The sequence below is a fragment of the Bactrocera dorsalis genome, chromosome 4, assembly GCF_023373825.1.
Source record: "Bactrocera dorsalis isolate Fly_Bdor chromosome 4, ASM2337382v1, whole genome shotgun sequence".
Classification (NCBI taxonomy): domain Eukaryota; kingdom Metazoa; phylum Arthropoda; class Insecta; order Diptera; family Tephritidae; genus Bactrocera; species Bactrocera dorsalis.
Genome location: NC_064306.1, coordinates 41,001,571 through 41,023,198, shown reverse-complemented (window position 1 = coordinate 41,023,198; position 21,628 = coordinate 41,001,571). Strand labels below are relative to the sequence as shown.

The following is a 21,628-nucleotide window of genomic DNA, read 5'->3' as shown; positions in this document are numbered from 1 at the left end:
TTTACAACGTTAATCGCGGTTTAGAGTATATTCTCCATTCATCCGTTCGAACGACATACTGACACTTATCAACGTCACCAGTCCCAAGGTTTCTCATGTCTTGATGCGTTCACTTTCTTTGGTATTGCTGTGATCGCCACCAAAACTATTTTTATGACCTGAGTCCGTTTCAATTACATAAGGGGTGTCTGTTTTAGACATGTGGTTTTCAAGACGAAACAAAACCCAGCAAATTTAATAGGATGGCCAAGAATTCAGCTTTATTAAGATACGGGTTCGCTCTTACATTTTAAAACTGATTTCGGATAAGTAACCTCCGCGGCTTTCTCGAAATTACAGTCGAGACGTCTGATTTTCGATCACTTTTTGTAGCAAATAGGGCCGTATGTTATTACGCGTCGAATATTTGCTTTCATGGTTTCAATCGTCTCCGGTTTTATCTGCGTAGACAAGCGACTTTTTATAATCCCACAAATATGATTAAATGACACAAGCGTGGAGGGCACGCCACAGACCCTTGATATGAGTTAATACGCTCATCGATAGTTTTCTTCAATAAATTGGTTGTTTGATTGACTGTATGACATGTAGTGCCATCCTGTTTGAACCAAAGACCGTCCACATCAACATTCTCCAATTCACTCACGAATTCTATCGCGTAGCTCTGTCCTAATGAACGCTGCATTTTCACACCATGTTTGTCCTGACTCTCCAGGTGATAGGAGGCAACTGACCAGCCGCTCTTTCGTTAGCTATGAACGCCCTTAACGCATCCAGTCGATGAGCGCACGTTCCGAAGCACAGTCGCGGCGGAAAAAAATCAGCCCTATTACTAATTATTAACGAGCGAACTGTTTAAAGGACGTTCAGCTACAATAGGGTTTTGAAAGCTCGAAAATTAATCCCCTTCCATAAAATTTTCAAAATCGCAGCTCCTCGTTTTATGCGCGCGATGACTGATGAACTCATTTCGATCTTCTTCAGCAATAACGTTTTCTCACTCTCTCTCTCTTAGATTTCAGTATTCTTGCTTTTGAAAGGAAAATCAAGCAGTGACAGGTCACTGACTGGAAAAAATTGTTTTACGAGTTTCACAGTGGTTGCCTGGTGTACTCGAAATGGTTGTCGTGGTGGATAACTTGACAAAAGTTATCGATATCGTATTGGTAAATTCATCAATTGATGTGCCACTGTAGGCATATAGATAAAAAGCCTCTGTTTTAACAAGTGCTCTTCAACGAAGACAACGCACTGGCTCATCCCATCGACGTCATCACGGCCAAATTGCTTAATATATGTAGGCCGTAACTGCTGCCCTATGCCATACTCGTATTTACATCCATTTGACTTATTTTTTATTTCCAAATTTGGATAAAGTCACTCACCAGGCAGAATTATTTCATAAAAATATTTCAAATTATATCAAGTATTTATAGTTATTTGGTATTACGGTTATAAATGCATTAAAGATATCGAGTTTTATTAATCGAGAAAGTGCCTGAAAGTATTAACCGGTTATGGTTAGGAATTATGCACAAAATTCATCCATTTAGAATGGATGTACAGAATATACTCCAAAATTTCTTGCAAACCGTCTATATTTGTTGAAGTTTGGGTATGAAGCATGGAGTTGCTACACCCTTACAAAAATACGTGATTTTTTTATTAAAACAATTTTGATTAAAAATCAAACCGAGATAATTTCTGTTCAATCATTTGTCTCAGCCAACGTAAGACAACAACAGTTAACAGTGCACATTTTTGTTGTAGATTTCTGTTGAGCTCGGGAATGAATAAGTCACTGAAATGACCTGATTCAAGTTGTCAGATAGTCTGGCATTAGCAAGCACTGCAGTTGAAATTACAACATTAATAATGGCATTAGTAAGCTATAGCTAACTGAAATGTTAATTGACGTATAGTAAGCAAAATTATAATGATAGCAATAACACACTATTTACAGCTATGTAAATGTCAGCTCCAACTCTATATATATAGATATAGGAGTATAAAAAATGCCTCCACAGCTGCTCAGTTCTCAATACTAAATGATTCTCTATTGCATTTTAAACGCTCCTTAAAGCTTGTAACATTTTTTAAAATGTTTAAATATTTTTTCAACTTTTTAAAATGTCTGGCCACAGATAACGGTACTTGAATGAAGTATCAATGTATAATTTTAAAATCCACTAACGATCAGACGTGTTTTTTTTTTTCATTCAAAAAATACAGTAAATAATAAATACCATTTCAAGTGCAAGTGTCTGTGAGCGGTTTAGGCTAGTTTTGAAAAAAATAACTTAAATTTTCACTCAATTAGTAAAGAGAAGCGCGCTCTGGAAATATTGTCTCACAATTATCTATTTAATATTTTGCTCTCACTTAGGCACCTAATCGTGCACGTTGGCAGTCATAACTTTAGTTCAATCAATACTCATTTGTACTTGGCGAATATTTGAGTTAAATGTGTTTATATATTATATGATCTCACACTGACGATGACTTGCGTTTTTCAGTACTTGACAATAATCATTTATGGATACGACTTTTAAGTGCCTAATTGCCGAAGTTGTTGAAAATTTCAAAGACCGGCAAAATATAGTTATTCATAGACCATATTCAATTTACTTCTGTCAAAGGGGGGGCCTAACACAACCTCCACTTGTGGAATACAGCACTCAAAAAAAGTTGCAATTGCTTTTCGTTTAATATTGAAATTGATACATTTTATGCGTTAATTGAGAACAGTGGTTTGTCGAATTTCGTCACTTATCAGGTTCTTACGTCATTAAGTGTAGTGCAAACTAGTTGATTTTGTTATCTTAACGGATACAGATATGAAAAATACAAAAAGCATATTTTATATAACTTAATACCTATTATTTTTTGAACTAATTGTTATTTTGAATATTTTCTGTTTACTCATCATAATTTATTATATATAGTTGGTTAATATATACTATAAATTTATACTTATCTATTTTTTCTCTTGCTATAGATTATAATGGTTTTGTTCACCTAACGGTTGTTTGTATCATCTAGAACTAATCGAGTTAGATATAGGGTTAAATATATATATTATTTATAAATTATCAGGATGACGAGACAAGTTGAAATGACAGTCTATTCATCCGTCCGTCCATTTGTGCAAGCTGTAACTTGAGTAAAAATTGAGATATCCTAATGAAACTGGGTATACATGACGCTTGGAAAATTAGTGATGATGATTCGTAGAAAGGCGTAATCAGATTACTGCCACGCCCACAAAATGCAGTTAATCTAAAACATATATATTCCCTAAATAAACCGCTAATTAAGATAAGAAACTGTAATTTAGTACAATTAAAAGCAATAATGTGGGGCACATGTGGTTAGAAATTTTAATAAGTGGGCGTCGCCCCGCCATCTAAAAGGATAAATGTATATAGTATGTCTCCCAAACCATTCACGCTACTCATATCATCCAAATTTGCACAGAATTAATCACATCGACACCTTTTGATGTTAATGTGTGCAATGGAATGATAACCACGCCCACTCCTATTTTTTCACTTTCCAGTATACCAATAAACCACTAATTAATATATCGGGACAAAACCTGGCATGAATATTGCCTTTACAGTTCGACATCTTAGGTCTAAGAATTCTGAAAATCGTGTCGTAATTATTCAAGCCCCCAGATATTGGAAGTGTGGATTCCAGAGCTTATAGCTGACTTTTTGGCGAAAATGTTGATTAGATAAGTTATACTTATAATTGAAATTTTCTGATAATAATGTGTCTCTATGTCAAAATGGGTTGAATCAAGTCAATATTTGCCTTAGCTCCCATATACTCATTTAAATTTCCGGCTGACTTTATACCCCATTTATCGGCCAATATGTAAATTACCTTAATTCAATTTAGTGGTCGGTTAGGAGATAAATACCTAACGAAACACCTTTCTGCCTAATTGGATATAATCTCATACTATCTCCCAAATACCTAATACATTTCTTCAAACTTCCAGTTGGCCTTATATCTTATATATCGATCCATATGCAAAATATCTTAGCAAAATTAACCGTTAATGTTAAAATTATGTTTAATTTTTCATCCTACACATAATAATTCCTGCTATTCTAGGGAATTGGTCTAGACCTTGGTCTAAACCTCATTTCAGTAACATAATGAACTCCGATCCTCTGGCTAAGTTTATGTCAGATATATCTAATTTGAGGTTGACTGTAATGTATTTTTCGCTGACGGAAAGTAAAATACAGTTATAGACGAGTTAACAACAGTGCGCCAATCGTTTCTTCGTTTAGTAATTGGCGTCAATTCAAGATACCAATTGCTGCAGTTAGGTTCTTTTCCACCTGATCTCTTCAACGGAGTAATATAAGTTGGCAATGATTGTTTAAAGGCTTTCTTGTTGATCGAAGCACAAAAATATTTTTCATTTGTAAAAATTCGTGAATCCTGTGTGTTTTATGGGATCTTTTAAAAATGTCACACAATTTTAAGATTTGTTCGGGCATTACTGACTCTGAAAGCTTGAATCATTTGTAAACCAGTAATAACTCGTTGCATAATTATAAACAGCTTGCTGTAAGTGGTATCAAGCCATGCTTCGAAACAGCGGAAACAATGTTTAAGGGTTTACATGGCTTACCTCGGATAAAAAAGGCCTTTTTCAACAGTTTTTTCTCATATAAAAAATTAAATATTTCATTAGAATGTGTCATTGTTACAAACGTATACTATTAACAAAGAAATTCAGAAATTTGTGAAAACAATATTTTAAACTCAGCTATGGCGCCGCCATTTTCGATGACCTCTCGGAAAAAAGATCCGCAGAATAACTTCTTACAGGATCATCTAAAGTGAAAAATTACGTGTTTTACAAAAAATTAAGACGGCGCCTGTAACTAGCCTAGAGCGCACAGGCCTCATGGATGTATCTCAAGTGAAATTCGCTTATATCCAATGTAATCGAAAATAGCAGAGATACCGGCACTTTGAGACCAATAACTTGAGAACGATTGGGTGAAATTTTATAAAACTTTGATAATACACTTGTGACTCAATACTCAAAGGCAAAAATAGATTTAAAATATTCTTTATAGCGCAATATCTCAGTCAGGCCAAAAGACATTTGCAGTATCTAACCCTCTGATAGAAATGAAAAGAATAACCCAACCGCAAACCCCCTAACACACATATTTTATTTAAAAATATTAAACTGGTCTACAGATGTTTTGTTGTCCTAGATATACATAAGTGCTCTCTCACCATTATCAATATCCGAAAATGTGTCCAAATTATTGCGTTTTTAATCTAACTTCATACACATATTTGCTCTTGGAATCTTAAAGTTTATCTAGCAGATTTTAGGAAATTGCTTCATAGTTTGATGCTTTGGTTACCTAGGAAAGTTTCTACTATGAACACTAAATTTTTCCAAGCTACACTTTTCGTCCAGTCCATAACTTTGATAATATCTGTGTCTTTCATGAATTGCCATATTTGAGCACTCACAAAGAGACCTTTAAGCTCCTACATACTAAGTTCGAAAATTTTCTACAAATGTCATTAAAACAATATCTTTCCACCTGCAACAGTTCGACAAATTATTTTATCATTCCTAACTTGATCACGTATTAAATCACTGAGTAAATTTTAAGAAATAACTTTGGTGCGGAGGTTTCACACTATTTTATGGATCTATTGGTAGACAACCCAATTCCTGGAAATTTGGCGTCAGTATGTGAATTACTTTTGTTGCGAAATCGAAATTTCATAGAGTAAAGCAGCACTTTTTGTGGACTGTAATTTTAAATATCTCCACGGTTATTTTTAGTAAGGCCTTAAAATGTCCAGAGCTACAAAAAAATTTTGTTTTTGTAGAGATGTGTAAATAATCCGAGGCATGCCGTCAACATCTGTAGCCACAGTTATTTAATTGTATACACTAACTAGGTTTTGCCAAACAAATGGGTTGCCATTTTGCTGGAATTGGCTCACAATGTGAATCTAACCAGTCAACCGTTAAAAGTTTTATGCATCAGAGAATGTAAAATTAATTAGTTACAGTAAAAAATGTAAAAAAAAGTTGTGAAGTAAAAAATTCAGTAGTCTCAGTATCGGTTATATAGTACATACATATGTATATAGTATGTGGGTATGTGGTTATGTGTAGTATTTGCCGTCACCAATAAACGTTTCGTACTTTGGCCACAAATCTGGGAGAGTCGCAGTCGATTTTAACTTCGCTTGCAAATCAACGGTATTTCATCATTTGTTAATCACTATTATATTTGTTATACCCCAGAAAATGTTCCTTTGTTACTGAGCAATTGTTTCATACTAAAAATGAGCGGAACGAACATTTCATTAGTTTGATAATATTTCACACGTTAATCTAACTATAAAGAAGCTTATGTAAAAATTTTGATGTTTCATATCTTAGCTCTCAATTGAGAGCACAATAATAATCGCTAATATGCGCTCAATGAATGGGATTCTGATTAACTATTTAATGACGTCTGAGCCCCAAATTTGAGATAAGTTTTTATTATATTCTACTTTTCTTTTGCTTTATTAACTATTATGCGATTTCACCATATAGGAATATCTACGAACTGCGTACGCATAATATTTAAAGTTATAGTCATTTCTCTCGGAGAACACATTTAAAGTTATAGTCATTTCTCTCATATATCAATCGTCATAATCGTATACGTAACCAGTTTTTCATCCAGTCATTCGCGATAATGGAAATCGATTTCATTGACTAAAACTCATTCAACACGCATGTTCCATAAACCGTTATCTGGATTTTTACCCTTTCTTAGTATATATTTTTGATTTTCTGCGCTAGACCGCTTTACTTAACTGAATTTTCGTCGTATTCGTCATGGTTTATCAATAACTAGATGGGACTTAACATTGCAAATAAATGAGCATTATATATACATATAATACTATATACTTGATAGATCTACATATATACGCTATTCATAACTTTGATTTTTTGCCTATTTTTAATCTTTTGCTTTAAATTTATCGTAAACTCACGATCATTGTCAAATATTTTAAGTATATTCGTGATGATTTCAGCAACTGTCTGAAAACTAAAATAAATTGCTAGGATGTAAAGACTCAAAGCTCCTATGACGACTTGGCAATTTTTCCACGAAATATTAAAGAAAAATATTAATTTTCAATTATTTACTTTTTTATATTGTGTAGTCGAAAAAGTCTTTTTGTATTTCTAATAAAACTTCAACTTTTTTAATGAACTTTAATGAATCAAACGTGCACCATTTTGGTCGACCACTTTTTCCCATTGTTCCGCTAGTGAGATTATTTTATCAGTGTGAAACTTTTCTGGTTTCTTGGTCAAAAACTACGACAAATCATTTCATTGGCTTCTCTTGAAGCCAACTTTACTCCATTAAGGGAGTTCTGCATTGACCGAAACAAAAGGTACACCGATGGTGCAAGTTCAGGGCTATATGCTGGATGCATCAAAACTTCCCGCTAAGCTTTCCCAGTTTTTGCCGAGTCATCAAAGATGTGTGTGGTCCAGCGTTGTCCTGATGGAAGACGAAGTCCTTTCTGTTGATCAATTCTGACCGATTTTTTCGATTGCTTGCTTCAATCTCATCAGTTGACCGACAGTAAAATGTAGAATCAATCATTCGGCTGGTGCTGCATAGCGAGTGATTCCTTTCCCATCCCACCAGACTCTCAGCATAACCCTTAGATGCGTCAATCCTGGCTTTGCGACCATTTGTTGTGCTTTACCACGTCTAGACCATGATCTTTTTCGCACATTATGGTCGTATTTGATCCACTTTTCGTCTCCTCTTACCATTTGCTTCAGAAATGGTTCGATTTCATTTGGTTTTAGCAAAGAATCGCAGATATTAATTCGGTCCATTAAATTTTTCACAGACAATTCATGTGGTACCCAAGCATCGAGCTTCTTTTTGTAGCCAGGCTATTTTTAAATGGACCAAAATCGTTTGATGATGAATGTTAAGTTCTTTAGCGATGTCACGTCTGCTCATGTAACGGTCCTAGTCAACATTTTTCATAATTTCATCGATTTTTTCAACGATAGGTCGACCAGAGCGAGGTGCATCTTTCACATGAAAATTTCCAGAACGGAAGCGAGCGAACCATTGTTGTGCTACACGAACTGATACAGCATCGTTTCCGTAAGCTTCAAAAGTTTCATTGGTGACTTCTTCATTATTTTCACTAATTTTTGAGCAGCTGTAACTTTTTTTCAACTTCCCCGAATTTAATTTTTTTTTGTTAAATGAAGCTTAAAATCTAACCTTTCAGACATGTGATTGGTCTATTGACAAAATACGAAAATACTACCCAATATTATTTGGGAAATCACAGTTGGCTTGAAAATTTATAATGTAATGGAAGTTTGATGCGATATTCGATATTGCGACAATCAAAGTTTAATGAATTTCATAATCGATCGCTCTAGATGATGTTGGCGAGCCCGCTCCATATGGATCGTAATCTCTATTTCTATCATTATTGGTCTATTCTTGTAGTATTCTGTCCTCAGTTTTATCAAAAATTGTATAATATTTCTCTCTCATGTCGTTCAACTAAGCACCTGATTGATCCTTTAATCTCAATTATTTTCAATAAAAAGTTCACCTCATCGGCTTTTATTTTATCAATCGTTTTATTGTTTTTGTTGTAATATCAACAACTGTAGTGATTTACTGCCGAGTATGCGTGACAGCGATAAATCTTTCAAAAGGAAAACTAGCCCATAAACATCAAACAATCCGCTAACTTTGCATTGACCGCACCGTAATTTTCCCAAATGGAAATCTAATAATCAAGAGACCACACGAAAGGATATGCCATAGCCGTGGGCGTGTCAGTGTTGCGCTCCAACTGCTTGGCATACGCTCTACGCCTACTTCCACTCAAACGCACACACACATACATATACAATGTAGTCAGCATCAGCTGTGCGATGAGTCAACGCGTTCACCGAACGATGGAACGTCAGAAAAACCCAAAATACAAAATCCACGCAATCTTAAGCGGCTGGCAAAGGTAGCTTGTTATCAATTTGCCACGGCGCCTACGTACCGGCACGCCTGTGTATGTGTTAGTGCTGAGCATTCCAAACTTGTTTCAAACAACTTTTCCGGAGCAATGGCTTGCTGGTTGACCGGCCGGCCAACTCTCGGCCGCTGGCGCTAAAATATCTTTGATATTTGCTAAATCAATTGATCGTACACAACCAGTCGCCAAATAGTAATCCTCCAGATGGTTGACCTGCTTGCTACATAACTTGGCCAATATAATGTGTGCGTATGTTTGGCGGACTCGCACGTGAGCGCTTGGTGTTTTAATAGAAAAAGTCATATTTCACTTCAACAACAAATTGGCAGGAGAAGGAGACAGAGCGCGTGAGTAGAGCGAAAAAGCGTGAGAGGGAGCGAGCGTTTTGAGGAGAGCGTGTTCAGCGATTGAGCGCATATTATACTGTGAGAAATTGGAGTCAAAAAATCACTTGTTAACTACGCGCTAATATGGTACTATAGATCAGATGCAGATAGGAGTTGAGTAGATTGGTACACACATTTGTAGTTAGTCTCCTATCTGCTCCCAACAGCTTTGAGTGTTTGTATGCTGTAAGTAGTATCGCCTCACTGCCTTCGTCCGCTGAAATTCTGAATGACACAGGCAACTCACCATACATACATACGTAGATAGGGGACTACCAATCATATAACTTGTGTTTTAAATAAATACGACGGTATGGCGTGGCAATCGCTAAGTCGGGAAGCGTACGCGGTCTAGTGAACAACTTCGCTCAGCTAGCAAAATATCCAGCGGAAGAGTGAAAAAGTAAAGTCGCTGATAATAATAGTGATACAACTGGTGCTAGGGCTGGTGCTGGAGCTGGAGCCATTGAACAAGTGTAGTGAAGAAAGGTGAAGTGTTAGTGCGTAACAGATCAAAGTTATTACTAGTGAACGGTTAATATAATAGAGTGATTCCCACTGACCACTGAATTTTTTGGCGATCTTCTTGCAAACAGTGAGCAAATTTGCATACTCGCCAACCAAAATAAACGCATAGTGATTTTATACCAAAATTTTGCAAACAATTAGTGAGTTTGCGCGCGTGTGTCACGGCGTTCAAAGTACGTCTCGAATGCAGATATGCTTATGTACATATGTGTGTAAAAATGTATACGCCCACAAACACAATGAAAATTTAATACTACTCAAGTATATTATTACTCTCACCATATCGTTTACCGATTAACTAAATTTATATGGTATATTTGCGATTTAATTAAAAATTTTATTGGAGAATTCAGTTGCTTTTCGATCGCTGTGTGGCGTTGATCGCGTTTGGCGAGAAAAATATATCGCGCGTGTTGCTAATTTATTTGAGTGCGATTCTTGACTGTTAATATTTGCGAATACATAATAAGTAAATAATTTAATACAAGTTACATACATACATACATTTATGTACAATATAAGTCCGGTGCTTGTTTTTGGTTTTTGGTTGTTAGCTGTGGAAAAATACACAAATGTTTACATACATACATACGTGAATAATTAAATATTAAAGTCGAGCGTAAAGTGTGTTATAGACTACAAAAGTTTCAGAGTTATTGGGAAAAAGTTTAACCAAAAAAAAAAACTAAGTTTTTGTATATATTTCGCAAACAAAATATTTTGTTTATTATTTTTGTGCATTTTTTTGTAACTGTTATTACATTTTTGAACTAACTTTTGTAAATCAAATCATAAAATATTTTTTTTTTTATCAGAGGTGAAACAATTTTTCGGAAATTTTATTGAGAAAATTTACAAATCCAGATAAAAATATATAAAACTAGAAGTATTTTACAACAATAACTATTTTTTTAACCAAATTTCATTTATTTTTGTGATAAGCACTTGTGCAGAAATACTTTATAAACAAATTTAATAAAAATTATAAAATACGAATATCTAAAGTGCGAATCTCCATTTTTGTTTTATAAAAAAACTATAAGTTTTTATTTAAAATAAGAAAAAACGTTAACTTCCGGTAGCTATAATACCTAACCTTTTTTAGTACCTTTCACAGGAACATTTTTTATAGCAACTATACGTAATACTAAATCTGAAGTCGTAGCCGGCTAACGGTATTTGTTCAACGCAAAACGTTTTGCTAATTCTCACTAGCCACATTGTTTGATAAAAACCGCATTCAGGTCAAATTAAAGTCAACTAACAGGGCATAATATCTTTTATGGAGCTTTTTATTACTTTTTTTTTGATCGGTCAGTTTGTATGGCAGCTATATGCTATAGTTATTCGATCTGAACAAATTTTTGAGAAATTAAATTCCATGAAGATATCTCGTCAAATAAAAATGTTTCCCACACAAGAACTTTATTCTGAACGTTCAGTTTATATGGCAGCTATATGCTATAGTAATCCAATACCGACAAATGAGCAGCGCCTTTAGGAAAAATGGATGTGTACAAAATTTCAGTTCGATATCTCAAATACTGAGGGACTAATTTGCATATTTGCAAGCATACTGTCGGAGAAATGAGCAGACAGAGGGACATGACTAAGTCAAGTCAGCTCGATCAGAGTTGATCATTTATATAATATAAATATTTCATAGGAGCTTCGACGTTTCCTTTTGGGTGTTACTAACTTCGTGGCAAATTTAATATACATAATTCAATGTATAAACATAATTTTCGACGCTTTGGTTTAGCTGATGAGGTTCTAATTCCTGAAATGCTTCACGAAATCCAGACCCTGAACCTAATTTTCGATGGTTTTCAAGCATAAAATGGTCGATATTGCTGCAATTTCACTTTCGATATTCGTTCATCAATCGTCGCTGGCTTGTTAGCATAGATCTTTACGTAGCCCCACAGGAAATAGTCTAACGGCGTCAAATCGAACGATATCTCAAAACCATTTAGTGAGATCACACCTTCACCAAACTTGGTTATCAATAAATCGATATTGAAGTTCACTGTGTGGCTTGTGGCTCCGTTCTGTTGAAACTGCATATTTTGCAAGTCCATATCATCCAATTCGGGCCACAAATATTCGGTTATCGTTGAGCGGTAGCCATTCCCATTCACAGTAACATGCCGATCTTGATCATCACCGAAGATGTACGGCCCAATGACGCCCCCGGCTCATAAACCGACCACGCGTGGATTGCTGCTTGACCAATAATGCATATTTTGCTTATTGACGAAGCCATTCAGTCAGAAATGAGCTTCATCGGGCAAGTTGATTTTTCGATGAAAATCCGGATCATTTTCAAGCTGTTGCTCAGCCCAAATCATGAACATACGACGATTCTGGTAGTCAAGCGGCTACAGTTCTTGCGTCAATTTGATCTTGTAAGGATGTAGGCCAAGATCTTTTCGCAAAATTCGCCATAACGAGATCACAGAGATGTCCAACGCTTTAGAACAACATGGAGAGACTGATTTTGGTCTTCCTCAATTGATACGCTAACGCAGCAATATTTTTCGACACTACGGGCACCCTTTTTCTCACTGGCACGGGAACATTTTGTACTGTGCCTGTGGATTCAAATTTTTCCACTAGACGCTTAATTGTTGATTTGACAGAACGATAATGACGACCACAAATTGGACGTAGCGCTGTTAAAGTTGAAGCCACTGACTCCAAATTTCGGTAGTAAATTCTAATAATTTGGCCTCGTTTTTGGATCGAGAAATGGCAAACCTTACTGAAAAGAAATGTCAAAAAGACAGTAAAAAATATGAAACGACGGCTGTCCCTGTTTCTACGTTTGTAGCGTCCTTATTGAAACACCCGTTACAATAAGAGTTAATTTGCACAAATTGTTTTTACTTGAAATATTTTCCATTACAACTTCATGTATTTTTAGACATATATTTTATATAATGCTTATATATATATTAAATATTAGTAAATATATCAACAAAAAAGTAGTGGAAAAAATTATCTTCAAAACTCACTTGTCAAAAGATATTTTTTATTAATTTGTAAAGTCAATACATATCAAGCAAATAGTAATTATTTTACTACACTCAACAGAATGTTAATCAAACAACCTTTAAGGGTTTCACTTATCTATTTTTAACTGTAGTCTAAAGTGATAATACGTTGCTCATAAAAAAATAAAATTAATTATCTTCCAAAGGGTTGACCTTCATTTTTGCAAATAACTGTTATCAAGCACTTGCAAGGCAAGCTTTCAAGCGTATTGACTATGTAGTAAATATTAATTATTTGAAATAATAATAACAGTAATCATATAAGTTCAATTAATGGCAATTTTCACTTACATAAAATGCAATTGAATTCATGCAAATTAATTAACTCTTTTCCTTATGAGCATCTTTATTATGCAACACCAACTTTGAAGTCCTGTTCGGTCGCTAATAAAAGTTGGCATAAATTAATGGATTAAAAGCAAAATGAAAAATTATTTACGGCCAATAGCGAAAGATATGATAAAAGTCTCATGAATGCCAAATATTGCATAAATTTTCCACAAAAGTGTTTGGAAAATGCATTAAGCTGCAATTAAGAGATTATATGTCATAATTTAGCATACACGCAGTCGTCGTTGTGAAACCCGACACGCAAGTAAAACGAATGTGACTTTTAGTGGGAAATTAATGTGGCATTTCAAACATTTTGTTATGCCTACTAATTTATATTTCAACTTTCGTTAGTAACTCGTACTCTCGTCAGTGAAATAATCATATTTAGATAATAGTTGTTTGGAAAGGTTCAAAATTTAATGAAAATAACGCAGCTCATAATATGTAAATAGGTAAAATCAAGTGATAATAATTTCATATAACACCTTTGGGATTACTTTTAGCGTATTCAAGGGTTTACATGGGTAAAAAACAGACTTTTTCAACACTTTTTTCTCAAATAAAAAATGAAATATTTTTTTTATAATTTTTTATTGTTACAAAAATGCACTATTAACAAACATATTCTGAATTTTTTGGAAAAAAATATTTTAAACTCTGCCATTGCGACACCATTTCCGGTGTGCCCTCGGAAAAAATATGCGCCGGTGTTGGGAGAATAACTTCTTACAGGATCATCTAAAGTGAAAAAATATGTGTTTTAGTTAAAATCTTAACATAGAACTTGGACGAAGAAAGAAATCTGAAAGAGAATGAAAATTTCGCGACATGTTTTTTCGAATATTTCTAGAGTTCTGGAGAGTTATATTTGTGAGTAGTTCTCGAGAAATCTTGCCAACCGACTTCAAAAACACAGTTTGGAGAAAAAAGGGTTTCCAGACAATGCACTTAGCCTAACTAACCTCGAGCGCACAAGTTCTCCAGGTTGTATCTCCGAAACTAATTGATCTGAGTACAATTTGAAAATTTAGGACAATATTCTAGAAGTATTTAAAAATTTAATAAGAGAATAAAAATTATCAGATTTTTTGAGACCCGTAAATTCAACAGGTTATGGGGTTAACCTAAAAGAAGATAAATCGAGCTTCTACATATTTAAATGAAATTTAGCGTGTCCAGTACTCTTTAGTACCATTAATATGAGGGAACTTTCTTCACAAAATCTATCTATGCCTTTGATAAATATTGAATAAATATGTATTTCCATCCTTCTGATTTACATTACACCATACTTGTCGGACATATGAGACAAATAAATATAATATTAATCTATAAACGAAACAGCATGATTCTCTAGATTTGATAAACAAAATAATTTCGATTTTCGGATACTAATGGTATTATAACCACATTCTCCTGTGAGGATATATTGATATAATTTCATAAAATGAGTTAAGAATTTTAATTTTAGGGAGTGTTTAAGGTGGTACGAAGTGATTTGGCATACGTAGATTCACATTCACATTCTATCTAGATTCCATAATAAAAGAAAATAGTTTTCCGGTTGTCTTTAAAATATTTTTCTCAGATAATAAAGAAGCCAACTTAATGAAAAGAAGTATTTGCCTTGTTTATCTTGTAAATGAATATAATCGGTTCAGAACTCTCTGCGATAAGGATCTCTGATCTGATAATGAAAATACTATAATTATTTTACAATCGATAAGGATCTCTGATATATTTTACCTCATTTAGAATGTTTTCGGCAGACGTCTCCCTTTATGTCACATTCCTATTTTACCAGATTGTTAATGCTTGGTTCCAACCGAACTTATCTTTTCCTTACTGTGTTTTTAAAGTTTTATGTCTGTATATTTATTTTTACTTGTAATAAAAAATCTTTAAAATAAAATGATAATAATAATAACAAATAAAAATGAATAGGTATGTTCACACTTGTCTCTTATCTCTTATCGAAATTATTGGTTTAGTCGTAAAAATACTTTTATTTTTGCTAGGCAAAGAGTCTTTGGCCTTCATGTTTCGGTTTTTGCACGTTTTCGCTGTTTGAACGGCACCCACGGTTTGGCGATAAGTCGCTTATACAATTTACTAGTGATAGTGATAAAAACTTGGCGAGAGAGATTTTTATAGCCACATTTTACACCCCAATAAAGCCACAAAAACCAAAAGTGACCGCGGTAGCTGCGGGAAAAATTGGTAAATATCTACACTGCAGCTAGTGTTATTAACCGAATAGTCATGCTAATGCGTAGTATGCGAAAGTGAGTAATACTGTGGTTTATCATATTTTTTCCAATTTTTTATTTTGCAAATATTAATTTTTATATCCTTAACAGGGTATATTAAGTTTGCGACGAAGAAGAAAAAGAAAAAAATCTTTAAAATATACATATAGTACATATACATATATAATTGATCAGTGTGATTAGCAGAGTCGGTTTATCCTCAGTTTTTGAGATATCGCCAAGAAAATGTCAAACCGAATGATCGGAATCAAGCACTTGTATGGAACGTTCATTTGACGAGATATCTTCAAGAAATTTGACTCGAGTTATTGCCTAAGGCAATGGTGTGTGATCTCCGAAAAAATTGTTCACATTGGATCACTTTTGCATATTGTTGCCGATCAAAATCAAAGGATCTTTTGTATTTATGAAGGGGATTCTAACTTTGATACAACCAAAGCTAACGTTTTTTCTTGTTTTCTTAATGGACTAGTAGCGCTTTTGCTTTAAGAGCTCAGTTTCAACCATTTTGTCATTGGTTCGCACGAAGAAATCAAAGTTTTTGACTGTGACTTGACTTTGATTTTATGGGTCCTGGGATATCTTTCAAATGTTGGCCGCGGGAACTTTTTAGATTGTACATCCATTGAGTTCAATTTTCGATGACTCGTTCGAGGATTTCGACTGGTAACTGGCGAATGACAAGCGTGATGTTTTGCTCCAAGGCCTAAATGGAAGCAAGATTTTCCGCATAGACTTTAGACTTTACATGTCCCCAAAGGAAAAAGTCTGACGGTGTGATATCACACGTTCTAGGTGGCCAATCAACCGTCGCAAAATGTGAAGTCATCTGCTCACCGAAGTTTTCTCTCAATAAATCCATTAAGTGATGTGATGTGTGCCGTCTTATTGAAATCAAATATCGCTGAAATCACGAGTTTCAATTTAAGGTGTCAAATAGTCGGTTATCGCGCGATTACGGTCGCCATTGACGGTTACGATCTCACCGTCATCATGTTTTAAGAAATATCGACCGTTGATTCCATCGACCAACAAACCACATCAAACCATTGTTCTTTTGCGAATGAAATGGCAGCTCTTGAATCGCTTCAGTTGTTCTTCGTCCCAAATGCGGCAAGTTTGCTTGTTTCCAAACCCATTGAGCCAGAAGTGGGCTTTATCGCTGAACAAAATTTGGCTCTAAAATGTCGGTGTTTCTGGGAACTTTTTAAGAGTCCATAGAACGAAGCGAAGTCGTTTGGGAAGGTCGACCGGGTTCAGTTCTCCCACAATCTGTATTTTTTATGCTTTCAATTTAAGATTGCGATGTAAATATTTATTGATTTGTTGGCACTCTTATTGGCAGATATATTTTCTCTCTGAGGTTGCAATTAACCTAAATGTTAGCGCGGGATGTTTTGGGAGTGACATTTTGAGCAAAGTCTTACAATCCTGTTCTTACCTGGCTGCCGGACCATATGTTTGAAAATGTATAACATTAATACAGAATCTAAAAAAATTTCCCTTTATAAATTTCTATTTTTAAATCTGAAATAAAATTGTACTCATAATAGTACACTCTCTAAAAAAAACGTTTGCATTGTTCGACTTTTTGTCGAGTCAGAAGTTATTAACTTTAAGTACGAAGTCTCAAACTCATTAGCGGCACATCGCCCTCCAACTTGGCAACACAATAATAATGTTAGGTTCTGAATAAAACCTAATAACTGAAAAAAGGCAAAGACATTAAAATATGTATATACATATATTTCTCTGACTTGGAAAATTATAGCACGACACCTAAGTCTGGAGTCCATCATGAGGGTTTTTTTCCATAATTTCTATTATATATATTTGGCATGAACAATGCAGGCGACGTTCGTTAGTTTGTCAAACGTTTCTTTTTTTTTAAATGTATCACCTTTTCCAACATAGGTTAAATGCCCTTTCCTTTATAGTTATTCCATACAATGGGCGTGTAAATTTATGCATTTGCTTATCTAAAACAGACTTGGCTAGACCTGGTGACGGCCCGTAAACACAAAAAAAGAAAGAGTACACAAATGACACTTTGAGAGACAGTTGGCGAGCGTTTATAACATATGCGACTGACTGACAGAATGATCGATCAACTATTTCACCAAACGCCGGCAAAAGGTACCACAAGTATTGTACCGCTGTATACGACTGTGTTGCTGCAGGTACACGGCTAAACAAATGCGGGCGGAAGGGTGACTGCCTTGGATATCGTCGATAAATGCAAATATTTGCAAAAGTAAAACGTTTGCGCACGCGGAAATTTACCATATTTTTTCATAACAAAAAAAAGTGTTGTAAACACTAATAACAACAACAACAATTTGTACGCCAAGCAACGTACGCCGCACGAAAATGAAAGTCAATAAAATGGCATAAACAGTAAAGCTTGGAGAAATAGAGATGCACTTGAGACGAGTTTTGTTGTTTTTTCGTTAAACACTCGTATTACAAGCACCTACGAGTGTTTAAAGCAAGCAATCCGCTGCAAAATGCGAAGAATCTGCTCCTACGAGCTTGCAGTTAATGCGGTTTGAGCTTGCGGTTAACGCTGCGCGATCACGTTGTTGTTGGCGATCTCTGCAAATTGACGGAAGGGCATTTAATACTGTCAATATGTGTTTGTATCAGTCACAAACACACTCACACACACACAGATATGTGCATCCTCTCATTTTCCTCTTGCCAGCAATCCGCCATCACTTGACATGTGCGGTAAAACCCGAAAGATATTAATTAATATCGACATGATGTGGTTGTGGTGGATCAATAAATATCCAGATGAAAAAAAGGAAGTAAACGTGATCGAAAAAGTGAAAAATCTAGTGACACCAGTGTAAAGTAGAAAAAAATATGCAATTTTGTTGCCCTATGTTGTTGTTTGCGGATGCATGTTATTGTATCTACGAAGGCATATTCACAGTCTTCTTTTGAAAGCAATAAACCGAAAGGCGTTGAGATTTACACATAAAACTATTTTTACTTTCAAGAGCAGCCTTGTCAACTTTCGGACCTCGATTAGTCAACATTCATGAATGTTGGGCAACAACAAATAATCGAGATCGCGCCTGGTCCGCCCAATTCAGCGTACTGACAAGATTTTAGTGCCTTAAGCAGTATATTTTATACTGATAACAATATAATGGTAAAAATATGGAAGTTATTCTATTTTGTTTTTTTTTTTTTTGAAATGGTAGTCAAAGAATAAGACTGCCTAAAGAACAGCAGGGTAAATTTTTGATCTTTAGATGTATTTAGGAAAACTAAAGTTTTGTGCAATACATTTTTTAATGTTTGTCGTTAACCCTTCTACTACAAGGAAGGGTGGCTTGAACTATCCTAACCGTAGTAGTACAAAACTTCATCGTCTTATATACATAACTATTTGAACGCAGGAAATGTTAGTCTACTAAAATAACCGATCATATTCCGCCATCATTGTAATAAGTCGAATAAACTTGTCTCGGCCTTATTTGCTTGTAAATTTGTATCTCACAAATAACTTGACCGATTTAAAGATTTATTGCTTACCTCAATGATGATAAAATATGTACATACAATATCCTAAAATTTTACGAAATCTTTCTTGGGCGCTCCTGCTGCCTTTAAGGGGTTTAATTGGTTTACGGGTTTAAAAAAAAACGATTTTATTGTCTTACTAAGTTCTACAGCACCTCTAAAATATTTTCCTAAATTTTCAAGTTGATTCGAGTAATAATTTCGGAGATACAGCCCTGAGAACTTGTGCGCTCGAGGCTAGCAAGGCTAAGTGCGCCGTCTTTAACCACGTTTTTCTCGAAACTGTGTTTTTGAAGTCGGTTGGCAAGATTTCTCGAGAACTAATCAACCGATCTTCATGAAATTTTACACAGGTCTTTGGGATACAATTCTTAATGACTTGTTCGAAGAGTTTTTTTTGATTACAACTATTTGGAAAAAAATTGTCGAGAAATTTTCATTGAAATTTTGATTTTTTTGTAAAAATGTCTGCCAAAAATCCAAATTTCATCTTTTTTTCTTTCGTCCAAGTTGTAAGTTCAGATTTTAACTAAAACACGTATTTTTTCACTTTAGATGATCCTGAATGAATGTACTATGCATGTGTTCGAGAAGATTTTAAATATGAAATCTTCGATGGATTCTGAACTCAAAAACAAAATATTCTAAAAAAGTGGTGGTTGCTTTACCTACATAAGTATGCAATAAAATCGGCAAAAGAGGTTTCGCTAGTAGCTTTATTTAAGGCATAAATTGGAAAACCTTTTGAATTCAATAGCTCTTAACATAATTTTTTTCTACTGACTACTGACTAGGAATTAAAGTTGTATTAATTTACAATCTCATTTTGGGTTTGTGACTTTGCTAAGTTGGCTAAATTTATACTCATATTTTATTAGATAAATGTACCTGAACATAAAATATAACATAATTTAATAGCCTCTATGACTTCTTTTTCGAATTCGATGAACCAAATTTTCGAGTAATTTTTCCACTAAATCAAGTCGTATGTCATAACAGCACACTCAATATTGACTTCTAAAACTTGAACAGGGTCTGGTTTATTGCTAAAAACCAATGACTCCAAATAACTCCACTGACAATCAGCAGTTTACGAGAGTTTCAAACTTGCAAAGCTGCCGTCTGTCACCCAAAAATTTGGATCTGATTAAGTGACTAGTTAATCCGCGTTAACGCTGCCGACTGTCAAGGCTATAATGGTGTTAAGCCACAACTTCCTGGAGATTACTTAATGTCACAATTTCTTCAAATAATCGGATCTCCAAAAGTGCCTCGCAATATTTCGGTTGTGGCAAGTAGTACAGTCTTGTTGGAACCAGATGTTTTCAAGATCAACTTCTTCCAATTGCGGCCATAAAAGTTGGTTATAAACGATCTAAACCGCTCTCCATTGACAGTGACTGTGTAACCAGTTTCATTTCGATAGAAATACGGATCGATGATTCCACCAGACCAAGAACCACACCAAATTTAAGTGAATAATTTGCGGCTTTTCTTCATTTAGACATTCCAAAATCCCTATTGGATAACCCGATATTATTCAAGTCAATTATCAACTGAGTTAGTTTCGCTTAATTACTGTACTAAAAACTTATTCATACAAACAAAATTTTCTTTGAAGGGCACTTGCTTTAATGAGCATCAAGGCAGATACGTTGTATAAGTACTCATGTTTTCAATTAAAGAGAGTGTAAATACTCGTACGAGTATATGACTAAGTAGTGAGATAAATATGAGTGAATGCATGCACTTACAAAAAACTATTCATATACATACATTCAAAGTATTTATATATGTACATATACATACATACTCGTACATATGCATATACTACTGCATTGCGGTCAACATTTTTCTGATTTTATTTATTTATGAAAATTTATCACAAGTGTTTTACTTCAGAAATCAAAAACAAAAACAACAAGCTGTGAAAACAGCTTGGTTGGCAACAAGCAGCGACTGCTAGCAAGGTCTCACCGCTGGGCTGCATCCTTTAAATGGTTAGCATATGTTTGCACGAGCCTATGTATGTGTGTGTGCGTAAGTCAATGAGAGTTGGCGTTGGAAAAATAGATTTCTTCAAAATTTCCTTCAAGCGAAAATGGAAATGCCACTTCAGATGTCAATCAGTGTTGGCATTAAGTGGCTTTCTGTTAGGTTATGGTGTTTTTAGAGTTTTTGACGCCAACGCAATGCTTTCCACTACAAATTCACATGAACAACTATATAAAAACGAACTGTGCGTTAAATACCATTCAAATTTGAAGGCTTTTCCTTTCTCTCTGTATGGAAAATTATGAAAAAGTATCACCTTACAAAAGCGGTTTTGTGTTTACACTCACTCAGTGCGCCTAAGTCCTGCGGTGATTTATGCAAAATCCCAACAGCGTTGCATTTGTGTAGTTAACTGGTGTTTTGTTGTAAT

At 34.7% G+C, this 21,628-nt stretch overlaps 1 protein-coding gene across 4 annotated transcripts in view; it reads left to right on the top strand.

Annotated features, from left to right (window-relative positions):
* Positions 1 to 9,631: 9,631 nt before the first annotated feature.
* LOC105222405 (monocarboxylate transporter 9) overlaps positions 9,632 to 21,628 on the top strand; it is a 33,998-nt gene continuing 22,001 nt past the window's right edge. Inside the window, exon 1 of one of the 4 annotated variants that reach the window (XM_011199726.4) lies at positions 9,632 to 9,971. The gene's annotated coding sequence lies outside the window, so the exon portion shown is untranslated. Of the gene's footprint in view, positions 10,480 to 21,628 lie in introns of all 4 variants that reach the window. The other 3 variants (XM_049455495.1, XM_049455496.1, XM_011199728.4) reach the window with 3 other exon arrangements.